The sequence below is a fragment of the Hyperolius riggenbachi genome, chromosome 9 (genome assembly GCF_040937935.1).
Source record: "Hyperolius riggenbachi isolate aHypRig1 chromosome 9, aHypRig1.pri, whole genome shotgun sequence".
Taxonomy (NCBI): domain Eukaryota; kingdom Metazoa; phylum Chordata; class Amphibia; order Anura; family Hyperoliidae; genus Hyperolius; species Hyperolius riggenbachi.
The window spans coordinates 68636381-68653992 of NC_090654.1; the positions used below are offsets into that span (position 1 = coordinate 68636381).

The 17612-nt window shown below is 45.2% G+C and overlaps 1 long non-coding RNA gene across 1 annotated transcript in view; it reads right to left on the minus strand.

Annotated features, from left to right (window-relative positions):
* LOC137531626 (uncharacterized) overlaps positions 1-17612 on the minus strand; it is a 448676-nt gene that overhangs the window by 122567 nt on the left and 308497 nt on the right. The window contains exon 3 of the long non-coding RNA XR_011023686.1: positions 14940-15091. This is a non-coding gene — a long non-coding RNA (uncharacterized lncRNA). The remainder of the gene's footprint in view (positions 1-14939; positions 15092-17612) is intronic.

Sequence of the window (17612 nt, forward strand, 5' to 3'; positions counted from 1 at the left end):
AAGAGTGGAACCCTTTAAGACCACCTATCCCCCTCTTCCCTCTCCAAAACGCTATACTCTATTCCTCTCTCACTCCCATCACCTAACCCGCCCTAATAGAGTCTACCTTACCATGGTGGGCCTGCTTACAATCCTATTGGCCAAAATGTGATTTAGTTTTAGCCAACTGGATTAGCCAAATGACTCTGTTAAAAAAAGAATATAATAAACTATCTTAGATGGAGATTAAGTAATTAGGGCCCTTTTTTATTAAGCACGTTTCGATTTAAAAATTGTATCGTTCCCATTTTGCCAATAGCAACAGCACGGCGATGAACATGTGAATTGCATTGCCGGGTTTTTGCTAGTGCAATTGGTATTTTCCAGAATTACAATTGTTGGCCTGCATCTTTTTTTGTTTTGTTTGCGTTTCTATGCTTTGACCCTTTTTGGTGAGGATTGGTATGGCTATGGGGAGGAGGAGGCCATTATTAGAATTTGGGGGTATATTTAAATCATTTTAAATATGCCCCTGAGTTCTACTCTGCAGGTTGCAACAATTTGTAATCACCAATAAAGTTCTCTTAAGGGCCAGTTTACACTTGGGGTGCTTTAATAAGTAGTTTTTCTGCTCTTTGCTGATAGCCGGTATTCAGCAAAGCACTGCGGTAAATCCTTGCAGTGCCTGTGATGTGCGTATATCGCAAAAGTGCACTGCGTGCAACATTTTGCTGGCAGTTAGAAGCCATTCTCATTCTCTGGAATGAGACAGAAAAACGCAATCACTGTAACATGGAGCCACAATTGCTTGGTAGAAATGCAATTACACTCCATAGGTGATTGCGATTTGCCTTTTGCAATCCCAGTATTGAACCCGGCCTCAGGGGGACCAGCTGGATCCCAATTATTTATCAGGTGGTGGTTGTGTTCCCCGACTTTGCACTTGATGGTGTAAGAGTGGAACCCTTTAAGACCACCTATCCCCCTCTTCCCTCTCCAAAACGCTATACTCTATTCCTCTCTCACTCCCATCACCTAACCCGCCCTAATAGAGTCTACCTTACCATGGTGGGCCGGCTTACAATCCTATTGGCCAAAATGTGATTTAGTTTTAGCCAACTGGATTAGCCAAAGGACTCTGTTAAAAAAAATAATATAATAAACTATCTTAGATGGAGATTAACTAATTAGCGCCCTTTTTTTATTAAGCATGTTTCGATTTAAAAATTGTATCGTTTACATGTTTCCAATAGCAACAGCACGGCGATGAACATGTGAATTGCATTGCCGGGTTTTTGCTAGTGCAATTGGTATTTTCCAGAATTACAATTGTTGGCCTGCATCTTTTTTTGTTTTGTTTGCAGTTCTATGCTTTGTACCTTTTTGGTGAGGATTGGTATGGCTATGGGGAGGAGGAGGCCATTATTAGAATTTGGGGGTATATTTAAATCATTTTAAATACGCCCCTGAGTTCTACATTGCAGGTTGCAACAATTTGTAATCACCAATAAAGTTCTCTTAAGGGCCAGTTCACACTTGGGGTGCTTTTATAAGTAGTTTTTCTGCTCTTTGCTGATAGCCGGTATTGAGCAAAGCACTGCGGTAAATCCTTGCAGTGCCTGTGATGTGCGTATATCGCAAAAGTGCACTGCGTGTAACATTTTGCTGGCAGTTAGAACGCCATTCTCATTCTCTGGAATGAGACTGAAAAACGCAATCACTGTAACATGGAGCCACAATTGCTTGATAGATATGCAATTACACTCCATAGGCGATTGCGATTTGCCTTTTGCGATCCCAGTGTTGAACCCGGCCTAAGGGGGACCAGCTGGATCCCAATTATTTATCAGGTGGTCGCTGTGTTCCCCGACTTTGCACTTGATGGTGTAAGAGTGGTACCCCTTAAGACCACCTATCCCCATCTTCCTTCTCCAAAACGCTATCCCCTATTCCTCTCTCACTCCTATTCCCTAACCCGCCCTAATAGAGTCTACCTTACCATGGTGGGCCGGCTTACAATCCTATTGGCCAAAATGTGATTTAGTTTTAGCCAACTGGATTAGCCAAAGGACTTTGTTAAAAAAAGAATATAATAAACTATCTTAGATGGAGATTAAGTAATTAGGGCCCTTTTTATTAAGCACGTTTCGATTTAAAAATTGTATCGTTCCCATTTTGCCAATAGCAACAGCACGGCGATGAACATGTGAATTGCATTGCCGGGTTTTTGCTAGTGCAATTGGTATTTTCCAGAATTACAATTGTTGGCCTGCATCTTTTTTTGTTTTGTTTGCGTTTCTATGCTTTGACCCTTTTTGGTGAGGATTGGTATGGCTATGGGGAGGAGGAGGCCATTATTAGAATTTGGAGGTATATTTAAATCATTTTAAATATGCCCCTGAGTTCTACTCTGCAGGTTGCAACAATTTGTTATTACCAATAAAGTTCTCTTGAGGGCCAGTTTACACTTGGGGTGCTTTAATAAGTAGTTTTTCTGCTCTTTGCTGATAGCCGGTATTCAGCAAAGCACTGCGGTAAATCCTTGCAGTGCCTGTGATGTGCGTATATCGCAAAAGTGCACTGCGTGCAACATTTTGCTGGCAGTTAGAAGCCATTCTCATTCTCTGGAATGAGACAGAAAAACGCAATCACTGTAACATGGAGCCACAATTGCTTGGTAGAAATGCAATTACACTCCATAGGTGATTGCGATTTGCCTTTTGCAATCCCAGTATTGAACCCGGCCTAAGGGGGACCAGCTGGATCCCAATTATTTATCAGGTGGTCGTTGTGTTCCCCGACTGTGCACTTGATGGTGTAAGAGTGGAACCCTTTAAGACCACCTATCCCTCTCTTCCCTCTCCAAAACGCTATACTCTATTCCTCTCTCACTCCCATCACCTAACCCGCCCTAATAGAGTCTACCTTACCATGGTGGGCCTGCTTGCAATCCTATTGGCCAAAATGTGATTTAGTTTTAGCCAACTGGATTAGCCAAAGGACTCTGTTAAAAAAAGAATATAATAAACTATCTTAGATGGAGATTAACTAATTAGCGCCCTTTTTTATTAAGCATGTTTCGATTTAAAATTTGTATCGTTCCCATTTTTCCAATAGCAACAGCACGGCGATGAACATGTGAATTGCATTGCCGGGTTTTTGCTAGTGCAATTGGTATTTTCCAGAATTACAATTGTTGGCCTGCATCTTTTTTTGTTTTGTTTGCAGTTCTATGCTTTGTACCTTTTTGGTGAGGATTGGTATGGCTATGGGGAGGAGGAGGCCATTATTAGAATTTGGGGGTATATTTAAATCATTTTAAATACGCCCCTGAGTTCTACATTGCAGGTTGCAACAATTTGTAATCACCAATAAAGTTCTCTTAAGGGCCAGTTCACACTTGGGGTGCTTTTATAAGTAGTTTTTCTGCTCTTTGCTGATAGCCGGTATTCAGCAAAGCACTGCGGTAAATCCTTGCAGTGCCTGTGATGTGCGTATATCGCAAAAGTGCACTGCGTGCAACATTTTGCTGGCAGTTAGAAGCCATTCTCATTCTCTGCAATGAGACAGAAAAACGCAATCACTGTAACATGGAGCCACAATTGCTTGGTAGAAATGCAATTACACTCCATAGGTGATTGCGATTTGCCTTTTGCAATCCCAGTATTGAACCCGGCCTCAGGGGGACCAGCTGGATCCCAATTATTTATCAGGTGGTGGTTGTGTTCCCCGACTTTGCACTTGATGGTGTAAGAGTGGAACCCTTTAAGACCACCTATCCCCCTCTTCCCTCTCCAAAACGCTATCCCCTATTCCTCTCTCACTCCTATTCCCTAACCCGCCCTAATAGAGTCTACCTTACCATGGTGGGCCGGCTTACAATCCTATTGGCCAAAATGTGATTTAGTTTTAGCCAACTGGATTAGCCAAAGGACTCTGTTAAAAAAAGAATATAATAAACTATCTTAGATGGAGATTAAGTAATTAGGGCCCTTTTTATTAAGCACGTTTCGATTTAAAAATTGTATCGTTCCCATTTTGCCAATAGCAACAGCACGGCGATGAACATGTGAATTGCATTGCCGGGTTTTTGCTAGTGCAATTGGTATTTTCCAGAATTACAATTGTTGGCCTGCATCTTTTTTTGTTTTGTTTGCGTTTCTATGCTTTGACCCTTTTTGGTGAGGATTGGTATGGCTATGGGGAGGAGGAGGCCATTATTAGAATTTGGGGGTATATTTAAATCATTTTAAATATGCCCCTGAGTTCTACTCTGCAGGTTGCAACAATTTGTAATCACCAATAAAGTTCTCTTAAGGGCCAGTTTACACATGGGGTGCTTTAATAAGTAGTTTTTCTGCTCTTTGCTGATAGCCGGTATTCAGCAAAGCACTGCGGTAAATCCTTGCAGTGCCTGTGATGTGCGTATATCGCAAAAGTGCACTGCGTGCAACATTTTGCTGGCAGTTAGAAGCCGTTCTCATTCTCTGGAATGAGACTGAAAAACGCAATCACTGTAACATGGAGCCACAATTGCTTGGTAGATATGCAATTACACTCCATAGGCGATTGCAATTTGCCTTTTGCGATCCCAGTGTTGAACCCGGCCTAAGGGGGACCAGCTGGATCCCAATTATTTATCAGGTGGTCGCTGTGTTCCCCGACTTTGCTCTTGATGGTGTAAGAGTGGTACCCCTTAAGACCACCTATCCCCATCTTCCTTCTCCAAAACGCTATCCCCTATTCCTCTCTCATTCCTATTCCCTAACTCGCCCTAATAGAGTCTACCTTACCATGGTGGGCCGGCTTACAATCCTATTGGCCAAAATGTGATTTAGTTTTAGCCAACTGGATTAGCCAAAGGACTCTGTTAAAAAAAGAATATAATAAACTATCTTAGATGGAGATTAAGTAATTAGGGCCCTTTTTTATTAAGCACGTTTCGATTTAAAAATTGTATCGTTCCCATTTTGCCAATAGCAACAGCACGGCGATGAACATGTGAATTGCATTGCCGGGTTTTTGCTAGTGCAATTGGTATTTTCCAGAATTACAATTGTTGGCCTGCATCTTTTTTTGTTTTGTTTGCGTTTCTATGCTTTGACCCTTTTTGGTGAGGATTGGTATGGCTATGGGGAGGAGGAGGCCATTATTAGAATTTGGGGGTATATTTAAATCATTTTAAATATGCCCCTGCGTTCTACTCTGCAGGTTGCAACAATTTGTAATCACCAATAAAGTTCTCTTAAGGGCCAGTTTACACTTGGGGTGCTTTAATAAGTAGTTTTTCTGCTCTTTGCTGATAGCCGGTATTCAGCAAAGCACTGCGGTAAATCCTTGCAGTGCCTGTGATGTGCGTATATCGCAAAAGTGCACTGCGTGCAACATTTTGCTGGCAGTTAGAAGCCATTCTCATTCTCTGGAATGAGACAGAAAAACGCAATCACTGTAACATGGAGCCACAATTGCTTGGTAGAAATGCAATTACACTCCATAGGTGATTGCGATTTGCCTTTTGCAATCCCAGTATTGAACCCGGCCTAAGGGGGACCAGCTGGATCCCAATTATTTATCAGGTGGTCGTTGTGTTCCCCGACTTTGCACTTGATGGTGTAAGAGTGGATCCCTTTAAGACCACCTATCCCCCTCTTCCCTCTCCAAAACGCTATACTCTATTCCTCTCTCACTCCCATCACCTAACCCGCCTAATAGAGTCTACCTTAGCATGGTGGGCCGGCTTACAATCCTATTGGCCAAAATGTGATTTAGTTTTAGCCAACTGGATTAGCCAAAGGACTCTGTTAAAAAAAGAATATAATAAACTATCTTAGATGGAGATTAACTAATTAGCGCCCTTTTTTATTAAGCATGTTTCGATTTAAAAATTGTATCGTTTACATTTTTCCAATAGCAACAGCACGGCGATGAACGTGAATTGCATTGCCGGGTTTTTGCTAGTGCAATTGGTATTTTCCAGAATTACAATTGTTGGCCTGCATCTTTTATTGTTTTGTTTGCAGTTCTATGCTTTGTACCTTTTTGGTGAGGATTGGTATGGCTATGGGGAGGAGGAGGCCATTATTAGAATTTGGGGGTATATTTAAATCATTTAAAATACGCCCCTGAGTTCTACATTGCAGGTTGCAACAATTTGTAATCACCAATAAAGTTCTCTTAAGGGCCAGTTCACACTTGGGGTGCTTTTATAAGTAGTTTTTCTGCTCTTTGCTGATAGCCGGTATTCAGCAAAGCACTGCGGTAAATCCTTGCAGTGCCTGTGATGTGCGTATATCGCAAAAGTGCACTGCGTGTAACATTTTGCTGGCAGTTAGAACGCCATTCTCATTCTCTGGAACGAGACTGAAAAACGCAATCACTGTAACATGGAGCCACAATTGCTTGGTAGATATGCAATTACACTCCATAGGCGATTGCGATTTGCCTTTTGCGATCCCAGTGTTGATCCCGGCCTAAGGGGGACCAGCTGGATCCCAATTATTTATCAGGTGGTCGCTGTGTTCCCCGACTTTGCACTTCATGGTGTAAGAGTGGTACCCCTTAAGACCACCTATCCCCATCTTCCTTCTCCAAAACGCTATCCCCTATTCCTCTCACTCCTATTCCCTAACCCGCCCTAATAGAGTCTACCTTACCATGGTGGGCCGGCTTACAATCCTATTGGCCAAAATGTGATTTAGTTTTAGCCAACTGGATTAGCCAAAGGACTCTGTTAAAAAAAAGAATATAATAAACTATCTTAGATGGAGATTAAGTAATTAGGGCCCTTTTTTATTAAGCACGTTTCGATTTAAAAATTGTATCGTTCCCATTTTGCCAGTAGCAACAGCACGGCGATGAACATGTGAATTGCATTGCCGGGTTTTTGCTAGTGCAATTGGTATTTTCCAGAGTTACAATTGTTGGCCTGCATCTTTTTTTGTTTTGTTTGCGTTTCTATGCTTTGACCCTTTTTGGTGAGGATTGGTATGGCTATGGGGAGGAGGAGGCCATTATTAGAATTTGGGGGTATATTTAAATCATTTTAAATATGCCCCTGAGTTCTACTCTGCAGGTTGCAACAATTTGTAATCACCAATAAAGTTCTCTTAAGGGCCAGTTTACACTTGGGGTGCTTTAATAAGTAGTTTTTCTGCTCTTTGCTGATAGCCGGTATTCAGCAAAGCACTGCGGTAAATCCTTGCAGTGCCTGTGATGTGCGTATATCGCAAAAGTGCACTGCGTGCAACATTTTGCTGGCAGTTAGAAGCCATTCTCATTCTCTGGAATGAGACAGAAAAACGCAATCACTGTAACATGGAGCCACAATTGCTTGGTAGAAATGCAATTACACTCCATAGGTGATTGCGATTTGCCTTTTGCAATCCCAGTATTAAACCCGGCCTCAGAGGGACCAGCTGGATCCCAATTATTTATCAGGTGGTGGTTGTGTTCCCCGACTTTGCACTTGATGGTGTAAGAGTGGAACCCTTTAAGACCACCTATCCCCCTCTTCCCTCTCCAAAACGCTATACTCTATTCCTCTCTCACTCCCATCACCTAACCCGCCCTAATAGAGTCTACCTTACCATGGTGGGCCGGCTTACAATCCTATTGGCCAAAATGTGATTTAGTTTTAGCCAACTGGATTAGCCAAAGGACTCTGTTAAAAAAAGAATATAATAAACTATCTTAGATGGAGATTAACTAATTAGCGCCCTTTTTTATTAAGCATGTTTCGATTTAAAAATTGTATCGTTTACATTTTTCCAATAGCAACAGCACGGCGATGAACATGTGAATTGCATTGCCGGGTTTTTGCTAGTGCAATTGGTATTTTCCAGAATTACAATTGTTGGCCTGCATCTTTTTTTGTTTTGTTTGCAGTTCTATGCTTTGTATCTTTTTGGTGAGGATTGGTATGGCTATGGGGAGGAGGAGGCGATTATTAGAATTTGGGGGTATATTTAAATCATTTAAAATACGCCCCTGAGTTCTACATTGCAGGTTGCAACAATTTGTAATCACCAATAAAGTTCTCTTAAGGGCCAGTTCACACATGGGGTGCTTTCATAAGTAGTTTTTCTGCTCTTTGCTGATAGCCGGTATTCAGCAAAGCACTGCGGTAAATCCTTGCAGTGCCTGTGATGTGCGTATATCGCAAAAGTGCACTGCGTGTAACATTTTGCTGGCAGTTAGAACGCCATTCTCATTCTCTGGAATGAGACTGAAAAACGCAATCACTGTAACATGGAGCCACAATTGCTTGGTAGATATGCAATTACACTCCATAGGCGATTGCGATTTGCCTTTTGCGATCCCAGTGTTGAACCCGGCCTAAGGGGGACCAGCTGGATCCCAATTATTTATCAGGTGGTCGCTGTGTTCCCCGACTTTGCACTTGATGGTGTAAGAGTGGTACCCCTTAAGACCACCTATCCCCATCTTCCTTCTCCAAAACGCTATCCCCTATTCCTCTCTCACTCCTATTCCCTAACCCGCCCTAATAGAGTCTACCTTACCATGGTGGGCCGGCTTACAATCCTATTGGACAAAATGTGATTTAGTTTTAGCCAACTGGATTAGCCAAAGGACTCTGTTAAAAAAACAATATAATAAACTATCTTAGATGGAGATTAAGTAATTAGGGCCCTTTTTATTAAGCACGTTTCGATTTAAAAATTGTATCGTTCCCATTTTGCCAATAGCAACAGCACGGCGATGAACATGTGAATTGCATTGCCGGGTTTTTGCTAGTGCAATTGGTATTTTCCAGAATTACAATTGTTGGCCTGCATCTTTTTTTGTTTTGTTTGCGTTTCTATGCTTTGACCCTTTTTGGTGAGGATTGGTATGGCTATGGGGAGGAGGAGGCCATTATTAGAATTTGGGGGTATATTTAAATCATTTTAAATATGCCCCTGAGTTCTACTCTGCAGGTTGCAACAATTTGTAATCACCAATAAAGTTCTCTTAAGGGCCAGTTTACACTTGGGGTGCTTTTATAAGTAGTTTTTCTGCTCTTTGCTGATAGCCGGTATTGAGCAAAGCACTGCGGTAAATCGTTGCAGTGCCTGTGATGTGCGTATATCGCAAAAGTGCACTGCGTGTAACATTTTGCTGGCAGTTAGAACGCCATTCTCATTCTCTGGAATGAGACTGAAAAACGCAATCACTGTAACATGGAGCCACAATTGCTTGGTAGATATGCAATTACACTCCATAGGCGATTGCGATTTGCCTTTTGCGATCCCAGTGTTGAACCCAGCCTAAGGGGGACCAGCTGGATCCCAATTATTTATCAGGTGGTCGCTGTGTTCCCCGACTTTGCACTTGATGGTGTAAGAGTGGTACCCCTTAAGACCACCTATCCCCATCTTCCTTCTCCAAAACGCTATCCCCTATTCCTCTCTCACTCCTATTCCCTAACCCGCCCTAATAGAGTCTACCTTACCATGGTGGGCCGGCTTACAATCCTATTGGCCAAAATGTGATTTAGTTTTAGCCAACTGGATTAGCCAAAGGGCTCTGTTAAAAAAAGAATATAATAAACTATCTTAGATGGAGATTAAGTAATTAGGGCCCTTTTTTATTAAGCACGTTTCGATTTAAAAATGGTATCATTCCCATTTTGCCAATAGCAACAGCACGGCGATGAACATGTGAATTGCATTGCCGGGTTTTTGCTAGTGCAATTGGTATTTTCCAGAATTACAATTGTTGGCCTGCATCTTTTTTTGTTTTGTTTGCGTTTCTATGCTTTGACCCTTTTTGGTGAGGATTGGTATGGCTATGGGGAGGAGGAGGCCATTATTAGAATTTGGGGGTATATTTAAATCATTTTAAATATGCCCCTGAGTTCTACTCTGCAGGTTGCAACAATTTGTAATCACCAATAAAGTTCTCTTAAGGGCCAGTTTACACTTGGGGTGCTTTAATAAGTAGTTTTTCTGCTCTTTGCTGATAGCCGGTATTCAGCAAAGCACTGCGGTAAATCCTTGCAGTGCCTGTGATGTGCGTATATCGCAAAAGTGCACTGCGTGCAACATTTTGCTGGCAGTTAGAAGCCATTCTCATTCTCTGGAATGAGACAGAAAAACGCAATCACTGTAACATGGAGCCACAATTGCTTGGTAGAAATGCAATTACACTCCATAGGTGATTGCGATTTGCCTTTTGCAATCCCAGTATTGAACTTGGCCTAAGGGGGACCAGCTGGATCCCAATCATCTATAAAGTGGTCGTTGTGTTCCCCAACTTTGCACTTGATGGTGTAAGAGTGGTACCCCTTAAGACCACCTATCCCCATCTTCCCTCTCCAAAACGCTATCCCCTATTCCTCTCTCACTCCCATTCCATTACCCGACCTAATAGAGTCTACCTTACCATGGTGGGCCGGCTTACAATCCTATTGGCCAAAATGTGATTTAGTTTTAGCCAACTGGATTAGCCAAAGGACTCTGTTAAAAAAAGAATATAATAAACTATCTTAGATGGAAATTAACTAATTAGCGCCCTTTTTTATTAAGCATGTTTCGATTTAAAAATTGTATCGTTTACATTTATCCAATAGCAACAGCACGGCGATGAACATGTGAATTGCATTGCCGGGTTTTTGCTAGTGCAATTGGTATTTTCCAGAATTACAATTGTTGGCCTGCGTCTTTTTTTGTTTTGTTTGCATTTCTTTGCTTTGTACCTTTTTGGTGAGGATTGGTATGGCTATGGGGAGGAGGAGGCCATTATTAGAATTTGATGGTATATTTAAATCATTTTAAATATGCCCCTTAGTTCTACTCTGCAGGTTGCAACAATTTGTAATCACCAATAAAGTTCTCTTAAGGGCCAGTTCACACTTGGGGTGCTTTAATAAGCAGTTTTTCTGCTCTTTGCTGATAGCCTGTATTCAGCAAAGCACTGCGGTAAATCCTTGCAGTGCCTGTGATGTGCGTATATCGCAAAAGTGCACTGCGTGCAACATTTTGCTGGCATCCTTAGCTGAAAACAGTTCAGCTAAGGATGGGAGTGGCTACCAAAAACATAGATGTAAACTGCCAGATACACACTTTCAATTATGATTGGCCAATCACTGACCAATTTTACCAAATGGGTGTAGTAATGAGAGATTACCTACCCAATCTGTTCGTAGTTTTCAATATCTGTTGAAACTCATACTACATGGAGATGATAAAATTGGTCAGTGATTGGCCAATCAAGATTGAAAGTGTGTACCGGGCTTTAGGGAAACATGGAAAATTCCTTTACCTGCACTGAGCATTAATTGTACATTGCGATATAGCTGAAAGCAGCTGATTCAGTGTAAACCAGCCCTGCATCTATGTGTTTTAAAGGGACCCTGAATTAAAAATGAAATTGGTACTTACCTGGGGCTTCCTCCAGCCCACTGTAGGCTGCGAGGTCCCCCAGGGTCCTCTTGACTTTATGAAAGTGTGTACCTGGCAGCATCTATGCATTGCAGCAGGCCTGGTTTTTGGTAGCCACTCCCATCCTCAGCTGAACTGTTTTCCCAGTCCTGCTGGTGGCTCCGTTAACAGTGACTTTTGGGCTGAAAGTTGTCCATATACTTCCAGTAAGTCCACGTTCCGTGTCAGCATGACGGCCAATGTTACAGTCTGACGCAGGACTGTCACTCCGGCCAGCGTGATGATGCGTAGCGGCTGGCATGAGGACGCAGAGCATGGTCTTCCTGGAAGTATACGGACAACTTTCAGCCCAAAAGTCGCCATTAACAGTGCCACCAGCAGGGCTGGGAGAGGAGCCAGTAGGACACCGGGGGACCTTGCAGCCTATGGTGGGCTGGAGGAAGCCCCAGGTGAGTATTAATTTAATTTTTTACGACTGCTCAGCATCCCTTTAAATAAAAGCTTTTCACAACGCACTGCTGCATATACTTTTTATGCATTATGGCCCAATACATACAAATGTGCAGGAAAATGCACAGCGACTAATAGAGAGTGCAGAACAACTGTACAATTAAGATGCGTTATCTGTCGGCGGTGTAACTCTGCAGCTCCCATATCTGTTTAGCTTCTGCAAAATTCAGGTTCAGCCTCACAAACCCAGAGCCGGCATTTTCATAGGGTAAAGCTAAGGGCCCCTGAGCCCGCTGCCACACCCCCAGGTCTCCCCAACTTTCTTGTACTCTGCAGAGTGTTCAGCTGCAAAGTGAACTCCCCTGTCCGGCCGGCTCGCTCCTCCGTCAGTATGTGTGCTCCCGTCTTTCCTCTAGCTGCCTCTTCATGGCATATTATTACATAACAACATACCGCCAGGTCACGGTGCAGAGGCGCCCCTGCAGAGAGGAAGACAGCAGCGCATGGACTGATGGAGGAGCGTGTCGCCGGACAGGTGAGTTCGCTCTGCAGCTGGTTCGGGACCCGAAGGGGGTAGATTTATGAGAAACAAAGGGTCCTCTAATGCAGTATGCAGTTTCCTGGACGGACGGGGATCAGTCTCAGGGGTAATCGGGCAAGAACAGCGCTGGAGATTTGGGTGCTGCAATAGGTGCCATGTGAATTACGGCTATAGCAGCGCTCAGTCAGTAATTTGGGCGCCATTAAAAGACGAAGCCTAAATTATGATAAAAGCAGCACATGGAGGCTGCCATATTTATAAATATGGTGGGGGCGGGTTACTGCGCGCGCGACCTAGTGGACAGTGTCGTGCGCAGCGGGTTACGGGGGGAGGGGCTGGGGTGCGGCAGCATAGCTAGCATAGTTGCCTCAGTATAGGGAGTTTAGTTGCCCCAGTATGGCTAGTATAGTTACCCCAGTATAGCTAGTATTGTGACCAGTATACCTAGTATAGTCCCAGTATGGGTCAGTAGTGCCCTAGTATAGCGCCCAGTATAGCTAATATAGTGTCCAGTATGGGTAGGTAGTGCCCCAGTATAGCTAGTAAAGTGCCCAGTATAGTGCCCCAGTATGGCTAGTAAAGTGCCCAGCATGGCTAGGCTAGTATAGTTACCCCAGTATAGCTAGTATAGTGCCCCAGTATGGCTAGTAAAGTGCCCAGCATGGCTAGTATGGTTACCCCAGTATGGCTAGTATAGTGCCCCAGCATGGCTAGTATAGTGCCCAGCATGGCTAGTATAGTGCCCAGCATGGCTAGTACAGTGCCCAGCTATAGCTAGTATAGTGTCCCAGCACGGCTAGTATAGTGTCCCAGCATGGCTAGTATAGTGTCCCAGCATGGCTAGTATAGTGCCCAGCATGGCTAGTATAGTGCCCAGCATGGCTAGTAAAGTGCCCAGTATAGGTAGGTGGTGCCCACGCGGCCGCCGCTTCTGTTACCTTATGAGCGGGCGGGCGGCCGCTTCCGGATTCCCCCAGGCGCCGCTCTCCTTCATGCATGCAGTACTATCTCCTCCTATAACAGCAGCGCGTCTTGCGTCTGCTGTAAGGAGGGAAGGAGGCGGGGCAGCGGCTTCCTGTAGCGGCGATATGCATCCTGGGGGAATCCGGAAGCGGCCGCCCGCACATAAAGTAACAGAAGTGGCGGGCGCGGGGGGGGGGGGACCAGGGGCAAGATGACAGACCCGCCGCGGCCCAGCTGGAAACTGCCAACGGACCGGCAGTGGGCCGCGGCCCGGTGGTTGGGGACCCCTGCCTTAGAGTGCTGAAATATATAATAATAATAATCCGAACATTTATATAGCGCTTTTCTCCTTTCAGACTCAAAGCGCTCAAGAGCTGCAACCACTGGGACGCATTCAAGAGGCCACCCTGCAGTGTTAGGGAGTCTTGCCTTGAAATCCTTACTGAATAGGTACTGACCCTAGCCAGGATTCAAACCCTGGTCTCCCATGTCAAAGGCAGTGCCCTTAACCAGTACACTATCCAGCCACTAGTACTCTGTTGAGCCACTATGAAATATTGACCTTTTTTTATTTCTATCCTCTCCTGGCAGAGAACTGGGCTTCCTAGAGTAAAGTAGTTTATGGCTGTAATTCCTTATCAGTAGTCTCACTGGGTCCTGACTGGAGAAAAACTGTTAAGGTGCCCATACATCAGGAGATCATGGGCAGATTCGACAAAGAGACAAATTGAACTCTAATCGAATCTGATTAGATAAATTTGTCTGTTAACCAAAGCTGCCCATATACTGCAGGCCAATTCCCGTCCGATTTAAGCATGAAATCTTAAGGGAATCGGCTGTGCCCACCGCGTCCGCCCCGCTGCTGCCCTCCTAATGTATAAATGTGCCCCCCCAGTGTGTGCATTTATGAATTACCTGTCCTCTAGCAGCCTCTGCGCGGTGTCCGTAACGTCCGAGCGGCTCTCTGTACACGCCACTGGCGCATAGTGTCTGGCGTTACACGCTGTGCGCTGGTGGCGTGTACGGAGGCTACCCGGAGGTTACAGACACCGTGAGGAGGCTGCTACAGGACAGGTAATGTATAAATGCACACACAGGTGGGCACATTTATACATTAAGGCGGCAGCGGCGGGGGTTTCGTGCTCATTTCAAAATCGGCCGCCATACCGCCGCACACCCGAGCAACCAACTTTCGGTCTTAAATGGGTTGTATCATCGATTGGGTCTGCACTTGACGGCACTGATTTTCAACCAATTCGATAATAATCGAATTGGTTGGTCAATGGACCGCCAAATAGCCTGATGTATGGGCACCTTTAGTTGCATAATACAATATTACCTCTTTCAGGCAGAGAAAGAAGAAAAGCAGTGCTTCTGTTTTTCTTCATGCACACAAATTGTGAAGCAGCCTATTGATTTCAATAGGCTGCAATTCTGGATTTAGATGTGTGCATGTGAACAGTGCTGCTCAAATCCGGATCCGGGAGATGCCCGGATAGTTGCTATCTGGATATCTCCCAGTAAACCTGTGCGGTGTGGGCGGGGGGGGGGGGGGGGAGGGGGACAGGGGCCTTAAGGTATTCATTTTTTTCTGCTTTGTTTTACTCAAAGATGGTCTTTCATACCTTTTTTTTCTCAGAGATAATGTTGTCCTCAGTGTATCTTGTTTCTGGTGAGCCAGGGGCTGCATCCAAAGGTAATGATGTAGAGCCCCATAGAGTGCCATGGCAGATTTGTATGTCCCAGAATGCCAGTGGGATGAACATTGCGGAGCGGTCTAGGGTAGGGGGAAGAAGAGGAGACTGGTCAGGTGATCACACTTTTTCTAGGCAAAAACAGAAATTGAGAGACATTTGTATTGATACAGAAGAAAGGGACAGCATTGGCAAGCAAATCTGGATGCATGGAAGTCAGCTGTGTGCTAACCCTCTCTACTGGCACTAAATACAAAATAAGGGCTCGTTTCCATATAGTGCACTTTTATGTACACTTATGGAAATGCAATCGCAGGGACAGCAGACAGTGCATAGACTGCACTGTCTGCCATTACCATTCATGCACGGTGATTCAGCGCTGAATCGCTCATGGTTTGCTGCATTTCGGGGTGCTTTAGCCCGTCGCAAGCCCCGCTCATCCGCCGAGTGTGACGTGTAGCCACTGGGCTCTGCGCTTCAATGGAAAGAAGCCCTAAGGCTACACAACCATCAGCAGATGTCTATCTGGATCTGAAGTCACTAAATAAAATATAAGTAACCAGAAGGGGGCTACAGCAGCTACATATTACACACTCTACCTCCCTGTTATACCGGACTGTTATAAAAGTGAGGACACAATCAACAATAAAAAAGTTTATTTGCATTTTAAATTTTCAGTTGCGGGATCCTAGATACATTCTCTCATTTTCTGTCACATCAAGGGTCTTTAAAGGTGCTTCTCATTTTCCAACCTACCCAAAACTTAACGTGGATCCGAGATAAACTTTTACTCATTGCATAATTGTGTTCCTTTCATATAGTTTATGGGGCATTCCTCAAGCCAAATACTTTGTTTTGTTTTAATACTCTAAATTCCCTAAAACTAAACAGGCCTCGCCCACAGCTCCTATTGTGCCTTGGCACTGTAGCAAGGGCTTATGGGAGCTCAGTCTGGGCAGGAGGAGGAGGAGGTTGTTACTAGACATTGATTTCAGAGGTAGAGGGGAGGATGGAGGAGGAGAGGGGACTACATTTACACACAGGCAAGCTGATAGCATCCCCAGCCCTTAGCCTGTGACAATGTGACAAACAGAACATGGCTGCCCTCATTGTATCACAGGAATAAATAATCATAAACGTTTGAAGCTGTTTGCAGCTAGATATGCTGTGTAAACTTTCTAAACTTTAGATAAGATATATAGACAAGTTACTTGTTATAGTTAGTTTTTCATCTCAGATCTGCTTTAAAGGACTTACGAGGCGAAGTTAAGAAAAAAAGTTAATCACCTGCCTCATCTTTTAAGGCACGGAGGACGCCGTCCGCGCCCTCTGTGCCGATCCGCCGGGTCTCCCCGCTCATTAGCCCCCCGGGCCGGCTGCCGACCCCACGGCCCGGGTCGAGCTCTCCTGCCTCTCGTAAAATGGCCGCTTGCTCTGGCTGCGGCTGCGCAGTCCGCATAGCCGCGAGTGCGGCTGCGCAGCTCTAGGGCCATCCCCCCCGATCCACGCTATGCAGCCGCGGCCAGAGCAAGCGGCCATTTTACGAGAGGCAGGAGAGCCCGACCCGGGCCGTGGGGTCGGCAGCCGGCCCGGGGGGCTAATGAGCGGGGGGACCCAGCAGATCGGCACGGAGGGTGCGGACAGCGTCCTCCGTGCCTTAAAAGATGAGGCAGGTGATTAACTTTTTTTCTTAACCTCCTTGCCGGTTTTCCCGACCTGAGCTCGGGGTAGAAAAAAGAAGCTATTAGCGGTGATCCCGAGCTCAGGTCGGGGTATGCATTGCAGAGCTTTACCTGTAGTTTTGGAGTCCCGTGCGCGATCTCGCTGCGCAGCGGGACTCCAGCCTCTCTCCCCGGCAGTGTGGGGTCTTTCCCTGGCCGCCGGGATCCCCCATGTCCCCGCTATTCTTCCGGGGACCCGGCAGCCAGTTAGAGCAGCGCAGCCGTGGTGGCAGCAGCAGAGCGGTGGTGGCAGCGTGACGTCATCGGGGGCGGGGCTAATATTGAAAACAAACTTCTCTATATTAGAGAAATATAGAGAAGTTCGTTTATATGTATATTAGCGCCATCTTGTGGGCAAAGAGAAAACTGCAGCACAGGAGCCCAGGAAGGTACTTTTTTTTTTTTTTTTGCTGCAGATGTCCCTGCCAGAATGATTTTTTTCAGGTTTTAGGGTCTGAAAGAGTGGAAAAAAATTGCACCGCTTTTAGACCCTAAAATCTGGAAAGAATCAGACCGCCAAGGAGGTTAATTTCGCCTCGTCGTAAGTCCTTTAAAGAGGCACTTAAGCCTCAAACCTCATACTGCATGGAAGTAGTAAAATTGGCCAATCAGAATTGAAGCAGGTACAGTGAGTAGTCCTCATGCCCACTGCCCCCCCCCCCCCCCCCTCCACATTCACTTCCATCCCCCTCTGCTCTCTCCTAGGAGCCAGCAAAAGCTGATCTGGGTCAGCAGCAGTGCACAAGCGTTAGGCCTGGCAGCACACATCATTGCGCACAAGTCAATGACGCGCACCGCCGGGTAGAGCCGGGACAAGGTCCTTCAGCTCCCAAGGCAGAGACAGCAAAGTGCGCCCCTGCATCCCTCCCACCCCAGCCATCAC